The 8,131-nt window shown below is 37.6% G+C and overlaps 1 long non-coding RNA gene across 1 annotated transcript in view; it reads right to left on the minus strand.

The window, feature by feature from the left end:
* Positions 1-3,273: 3,273 nt before the first annotated feature.
* The window catches only part of LOC111234793, a 104,745-nt gene continuing 99,887 nt past the window's right edge, over positions 3,274-8,131 (minus strand). The window contains exon 4 of the long non-coding RNA XR_002665656.1: positions 3,274-3,498. This is a non-coding gene — a long non-coding RNA (uncharacterized LOC111234793). The remainder of the gene's footprint in view (positions 3,499-8,131) is intronic.

Below are 8,131 nucleotides of genomic sequence, written 5' to 3' on the forward strand. Positions count from 1 at the left end.
AAATATATCCTGTACCCAGTTTACAGAACCCCTCAGTGTGCTGCAGTTCCCTCCCTAAACACAACTGTTGTTGACTGTCATATGTTGGTTTGTTTGATCCAATTTCACACAAATATGAAAATATTTAACTACATATTTATCAAATTTATATTGTTTTACAGAGTTTGGACCAGAAAGATTTTTCTAAATATGTTCAACAGCTACTGGGGAAATATTACAGACCTGAACTGTCTCATGAAATATCATTAGTATTCATTTCAGTGCAGAACTGATATCCTTGATATTGTTATCTAAATGCTGCTTTTCATTAAAATTAAGATTAAGATCATAATCGTCATTTAAAAATTGTGTAATCTCAAAGATGAGTTGGCAAAAATCAAGATATGAATCCAGTTTAATGGTGTGAAATAACACAAATATTATCGGTCTTCATGTCCTCTGTCGTCTCCTTTCAGTGGTTTTCCCTCAGCTGCCTGTCTCTCCCTCCCTGCCTCGCTCTGTCTCTCCCTCTGTCTCTCTCTGAGCCCTGTCCTCACATGGCTTTTGGCCTACTTCTGGCTGCAGAGAGCTCCAAAGTGTGTGAGCCAAATTTCAGCATGGATTTACAGACGGAGCGAGCGAGAGATGGAGGGATAGAGAGAGCGAGAGACTCAGCTTTGTGCTGTCAGTGTAGTCTCTCTCTCTCTCTCTCTCTCTCTCTCTGCCTTTACGTCTCTCTCCCAACACTCAAACGGACTTGATCATGTTGAAGATGTTTGATGTGAAACATAATTAAATTAAATCTCACAACTTTCATATTTGACAGGAACGGAAAATAGTCAGAGTGGGAACTGAGACATAATTTTCAAAAACCGTGATTCATCACATCCTATGAAAAACCAAGCAGTTTCTCTGGCTGTAAAATACGGGTTTATTTTTGTTTGTTCATAAAACTGTGTTGTATAACCAGAGACTACACACACACACACAATAAACTAAGAAGTCAAGGTCGAGAAATCATTGTACAGTATGTAGCATAAACACCGGTTTATTCAGCACTTAATTCAAGTTTAAACAAACTAAACTTGGCATCAGATTTTAATTTATAATAGTATTCATGATAATTTACTTGCCTTTTTCTATCTGAGAATGTCTTTAAATTATTACAGGATCATCTCCTTTATCTTGTCATTTTCAAACATTTTTCTGTTCTCTGATAAACTTACCTGTTAATCAGCAGAAAATATAAACTCAAATCATTTATGACAGTTTTACCACTGAATAAGTTCTTCATTTAGTAGATTTTTAAATAGGTTACACGTTTTTATACACAAACTAGAATTGGATCATAATCCATTCACTTTTACCTCAAAAACCAAACAGAGAAGATATTCAACATTTACATTTTACAATTTAATTTGAACTTAAGCTTCTAAATAAATTGTATACTGACATAAACATAATCAAAAAGAAGGATTTACACATGAAACAGATACAATTTTAATTTAGCTTTTGAATTTGAATTTAATTTCTCTTTTACAAATTCAAAGACTGGAGCTCATGCTGCTACCTGTAGCTTCCAAGACATTTTACATTCGGTACTATTGTAGCTAAATACATTAAGCCTGACACAGAAAGGCAGTGTAATAGTTTTAGAGTGAGATTACTCTTGCAAATATGACATTGAGCGTACTGCAACGCAATAAACAGTAGTGTATGTTTATAAAAAAATCAAAACAAAATGTCCAAGTCTGTGATCCGTTTATATGTAGTGTAATTTTCTTCTTCCCATGATACATTTGGCCAAATTTGGTTAAATGATGTTGTGTAGAGACCTTTCAAAAAACCTTTCAGTTGATCAGAAACACACAATGAACGTCAGAGCTTCTTTCTGTAATGATTAATTTCCCATAAAATGCACAAATCCATCTTAGAAAGAAGAGAAAACTACCAACTTCTTCTAGTTGTTCATAATGCAACACAGCTAAAGAAAATGTTTTGTTGATTTTTCACAGTTAATTCTTAAATCTCTCTATTTGCTGAAGTGACTAAGTTTCTTACTGTATCAGCTCTATATGCCCATATTCCTGTTGTTATCACTCTATCGAATGTAAAAACAAAAGCTGCCTGTGACAGGTCCAGACAGGAACTGTTGAGTGTTGAAAGTAATTCTTGGAAATGTGGTGAATCACTGACGTAGAGGAGGCAGTCTGGGGTTAAATGGATGCCACAAAAACACAATGTTGTTTCATGGTTTTTTGTTTTTTTAATCTGTAGATATTTTGGGGGTTTTTTTTATAAAAAGGGATAATTATTACAGATGTATATTATTCCCCTGACACAGTTAATGTCCGTCCAGTTCACCTGCAGAGCAGCTGTCCCACACTTAAGTCTGCAGAGGGTCCCTCCTGCTGGACTGTTGACAGCACTGTCAGCAGGGACACTCGGCACAGGAGGTTGTACCTGCATCTGGTTCAAAAGTAGTTTTAAAAACTTCATTCAGGAGCGTCTGAGCAAACATCAGGCACGAGATCCGCTGTCCGCCATTTTTATTATCCCTCTCTACTCCTATCACGGGCAGCTTTGTGTTTAACATCCTAACACGCTGTTGCTGACAAAATTCAGGTGGACTCTTGGCCTTGTGAGAGTCAGCTCTTACATAAAGTATGTTATAAAGCGTTAGTATACCACTCTGTATGCTAAAATGTTAGCATGTGGGAATATTTCCCAAAGTAGGGTATGCTAAAACGTTAGCATGCAATGGATTATCATATAGCATTGTTATACGAGTATGATCCCTTGTATCAGTTAACATACTCCGTGCTAATATGTTAGCATGAGGCAGTATTTCCCTGAGTAGTATATACTAAAATGTTAGCATGTAGTGGACTATCACATAGCATTGTTTATTATATTAGTATGATCCATAGTATCAGTTAGCATACTGTGTGCTAAAATGTTAGCAAGCCTACTGTTACTTAGCAAGGAGCAAGCTAAAATGGTTAAGTGTCGTATTCATCACAGTGTATGCTAAAGTGTTAGTATGGCATGTAACGCACTATAGCTAAATGTTAGCATGGAGCTAACTGTCACTCAGCATGATGTTAGCATGTGTTAGCACAAACCGTGAAAACTATTGGAATGTTGAATAGGTGCTAACTTGCTAACTCTTAGCCATGCCAACACATACAGTAGAGCTAGCATACATGACAAAATGCTAGCATAGAACTTGAATGTATTTCTCGAAATAACACAACAGAAGAGCAATTTAATTAATGTTTTATTAGCATCAAATTATGTTTGTATTACAATAGAAAGACATTTAAATTATTGTGGAAAACATGTTTCTATAACAGCACTGGAGACACTTTAAGAAACTAATTTATTTCTTTAGGTAGATGTCAGATCATCAGTCGGTCAATAATCACAAAAGTGCGTGTATGTAAGTTTCAGTGTGGTTGTTGGATCGTCTCATGTTCATGGATCATTCGTCGACATGTCCCGACCCGTTTTAATGAGCTGTAAGAGAGAGAAAGACAAAGCTGCTGAACAACTGTGTCAGGACAAACCTCACGTACACTGTACAGCACATCAACAGAACGACTGTGTGAACACATTAAAAACACTTTAAGATATTTGCATACTTCAAATAAAATGTTTATTTGCATAACTAATTAAATATTTACAGTATTTATGTGAGGTAATCACCATGACATGCATTAATTAATAATGTATTATTGTGGTATTGTAACCCACTTAACAAATAACCATACACAAATGCTTACATTTAATTTCAAATCACATGGACTAATTTCTGGAAGCACATTGACTTCAGAGAACTTGCTTGTCAGTTGTTTTCTCTGTGAATGTCTTTATTTAGGTCCATTTGTGTATAATGTCAGTTGTAATACATCTTGGCAGCTCTGCAGAAACACACATCACGCCAAGGATTTCATCTTGTTGAAACAGATTCAAGAATTCAAAAAAAAAAAAGGTTTAAAAATACCTCCAAAGATAAAATGTAAAACATGTCAGACGACAAAAATCACAGCTTCTATTAATAAACACGACAGTGGAAAGAACTGATAATGATGAAATGACAGCAGTGAAGAGACTTTATTTAGACACAACTGTAAGATGTCTCTATCTCGACACCACGCATCTGAAGACAGCACTGGACTCTTACATCACTCCTATATTTATTATGAAATATTAGAAAGTTGTGTAATCATTAGTAATGACGCAGTAAAATGCGAACTAAAACACAAAACACTATGATAACTAAGGAAAATTTGATATAGTTCAGAAAACAAAACACTAATTTCGCCACATCTTCTCATGAATCACAAACTGCTTAATTCATAATATAACATATAGGAAGCATCTGAATAATTCACCGTTTATTTTCACTAATATAAACTATAAATAAAATCCAGTGTCACTGAGATGAAGAGGATATTATGACATTCTGCATGTACGTAAAAACAGAACTTACAAATGGAAATTTATTTCATTATGACATTTTACACATTAACACTGACAATATGAAACATTCAAGTCACAGGTCAGACAAATGAAGTAAAGTATAGAAGAAGAGAGCTGAAAGTAAATGTCAGGAATAAAGTAACGAGTGAGAAATGACTGATTCTCCTGCTCTGAGTTTGTCAGGCAGGTCACCACAGGTCATGTTACTGTATATATCACAATGTCGTGCTGAGATCCAAGCAGGAAATAAGCGCTGCAGCTTGGCTTACAGTCGGTTTGACATTGTTTGCATATTGCAGTCTTATGTAAGAAAATAATGAAGACAGTATTTCTGTAAATTGAAGAGATGCTTCATAGTTTACATGAGCATTTAATAGTAAAGAAAATAGTATTTTCTTTGATGCCTCAGTGTCTACTGCACACAACATAAAGCAGGAAAAAATCTACAACTAACAAAAAGAACGAAACAAATTAAAGGTGCTATGTGTTAAATACAAACCTATTAAAAATTAAAAATTTTAAATCAACTTTATTGACCAGGTCTGTCCTGACACACATGGACTGTGACTTCTCTTACACAAATGCACAAGAAGATGCAGATACACAAGACATGAAGCTACAACAAGCACAGGAAGCTGACAGAGACGAGCAGACATAAACGTTCAGTCACAAATCAGTCAGGAGACAAGGATGTTACAATAATAATAAATACAAAAGCTACACTGTGAATGGGATTTGGTGGAGGGTGGTGTCCTGTGTCCTCAGACAGCCATGTTGTACTGCTGTGATACTCAAAAATTTAACTTATCCTCTTCTAAATTCTATTATATACTGTATTATATAATTATAGTCAAATTTAAAGCTGCCAAACATACAACATATTATTGTTTTAATTGATTAATGTGCCAATTGTTTTAGTAAAATAATGACAGTTATAGAATAATATAAAGTCCAGGGTGACGTCTTCCAATTTTTTTCTTTTGTCAGTCCAATTAAAACCAAATTAAATAATTGATTGTCAAAATAGCTGCTGATTATTTTTCTGTCGATCAATCAGCTAATTATTTCCACTCTAAAGATTATTTATCTGTAATGTTCACTTCCTGTTGCTGCTGTGACACTTCCGTTTCCCTGAAAATAATTTTCGTTATTGATTAATCTATTGATTATTTTCTCAGTTAGTCCGTTAATTGTTTTGTTGTACAATGTCTGAAAATAGGAAAATGCATGTTTTAATTTCCCAGAATTCCATCTGTTGTTCTGTTTAATCTGACAAACAATTCAAAACCCAAACATATCCAGTCAGGAGCAGAAAAGCTTTGGTATTTTTGTTTCATAAAATGACTGAAAGGATTAAATGATCACCAAAATAATTGCCAATCAAGTTTCTGTCGATCAGCTGATCATTAAATAAGCTAACTGTTGCAGCTTTAAACCAAAGACTGGTACAAAAATGTGAGAAAAGCCAGAGAGCACATGATTTAACGTCTTCTTAAAGAACTCAGAAACAGTCAAAGAGTCAGTCCTTCAAAATCAGCTCAGTTTAAAAAACGAAAAGAAACCAGACGTCAGACACACATCTGCTCAGCTTCCTGGTATCAAAAAAAAAAAAAAAAGATCCAATATGCGAGCCGCAGCGAACAAGCTTAAGCTCTTTTCCTTCAAACGTCCAAAAAAAACCCAACATTTGCAGCTTTTTGGTTGATGTGGCAGCAAAGTGTTAAACGTTGATTCATCAGGGGATTTCCAGCCCGTCTTTTAAATCCAACATGACCTGGAAGAGAGGAGGACGGGCTCTGCCTCGGCCTCCAGTCATCAATACCTGGCTCTCAGTTTGATAAAGACAAAAAGGATCAGTTTGAAGTGTGTGTGTGTGTGTGTGTGTATGTGTGTGTGACTGCTGACACATTGTTGGTGACATTAGTCTCTCTCAGATTAATGAGCTTAGTGTGTAGTCTGGTTAATCTGCTGGTGTGATGTGGCTGCGCACAATCCCCAAGCTCCTTTAAACTGGCCTTAGCCAGAGTCAGGAAGGACAAACACACACACACACACACGCACAAATGCAGACAAATCATACGGAAAACATACTCATCCCTCGCCCCACCAGCACATTTAAAACAGGCGCAGATTGCAGACGACACGGTGTACAGTTTGGCAGCTGATACACAGACTGAGTGGGGGAAAAAAAAAAACACATAACAAGAAAAATGATGAAAGTACTGGATCTGCCCCAAATTCTAAATCTCTTAAAGTCGGCCAGGCTACAGCACTGAGAGAGGTGCCTCAGCAATTTCAGCTATGTGGCGAGTAAATAGGCCACAGGTGTGCAACTATTCCAAAAATGACCTCCTCCTCTAACGGCTCTCCGGTGCCATAGGTGGTGGGCGTTAGCCAGCGTGGGAGGGGGACAGGTGGCGCTGCAAACGCCATCTCCATTCATTCACCGACGAGGCTGCAAGGAAGGAGTAGGGGTAGTAAACCCCTCTGCAGTGTGAAGCACTGCTAAACACACACACATATATGTTGACAGCTACTGTAGGAAGCACACACACACACACACACACACACACACACACACACACACTGACCAGCTCTGATTACTGATGCGTGTGTTTCTCCCGCCTGCAGCCGAGAGCAGAGCTGTGCGTTGAAGGGAGTGGCAGAAAAAGCTGCAGAATGGTTACTGTAAACTCAGCACCCCCCGCCGCCGCCACAAAGAGACGCCTCGGCTCATCGCCAACTGTCTGTCACCTCCTCGCTCGATCCCCTTTTCTTTTTTTCTTTTTCTTTTTTCTTCTTTTCCTTTTTTCAAAAAACGCACTGATCGACGTCTCCGATCAATACTTCAACTTTAATTTTGATCCAATTGCGTTTTATCCCTCAAACATCTTCTTGATGCGGTTTGGGCGTAACCCTGCAGCAAACCCACCCAGATCACCGTACCCTCCACACACACACACACACACACACACACACACACACACACACACACACACACACACACCTGAACTGCCCTGTTGACCAGGTTTAAGTCATCCGCTGGGCACCTTCCTCAGTCCACCTTAACAAAGGTTCACCTTTAAAAGGGATTACATCAATCAACAGCTGCCTGCAGGCATTCACAGTCAACTGCTGCAGGAAAAGCCAATATTTAGAGCCACAAAAAAGCTGATGCATGAAGCAGGTGTAATTACTTTCTAGTGACTGACGCACCTGAAGCGGCATCACAAGATAACACAGGTTAAATCTGTATGAAACGTTAGATCAGATCAGGCGGTCCAGATGCAAACTGCATCATAAGACAATAGTGATTGGCCCACATAAAAAAAAAAAAAAAAAAAAAAAAAAAAAAAAAAAAAAAAAAAAAAAAATCAGTCAACACCAGCCTCTGTCTGTCTGTCTGTCTGTCTGTCTGTCTGTCTGTCTGTCTGTCTGTCTGTTTGTCTGTCTGTCTGTCTATCCTCCATGTCTGCCTCAGCCATGGGGACACAGTGTACAGACAGTGTGCGGGAGCAGCCGAACAATGGAGAGCAAGCCTGCAGCCCTTTTTCGAGCTTACCGGCTAGACGCTAACTTGCTCCAGGTTAGTGTTTGTTCACCGAGCCGAACAAATAATAAAAAAAAAAAGAAAAAAGAAGAAAAAAAAAAGATTTTGAGAGCAGAG

The sequence above is a fragment of the Seriola dumerili genome, unplaced genomic scaffold (genome assembly GCF_002260705.1).
Source record: "Seriola dumerili isolate Sdu_G_001 unplaced genomic scaffold, Sdu_1.0 BDQW01000458.1, whole genome shotgun sequence".
Lineage (NCBI taxonomy): Eukaryota > Metazoa > Chordata > Actinopteri > Carangiformes > Carangidae > Seriola > Seriola dumerili.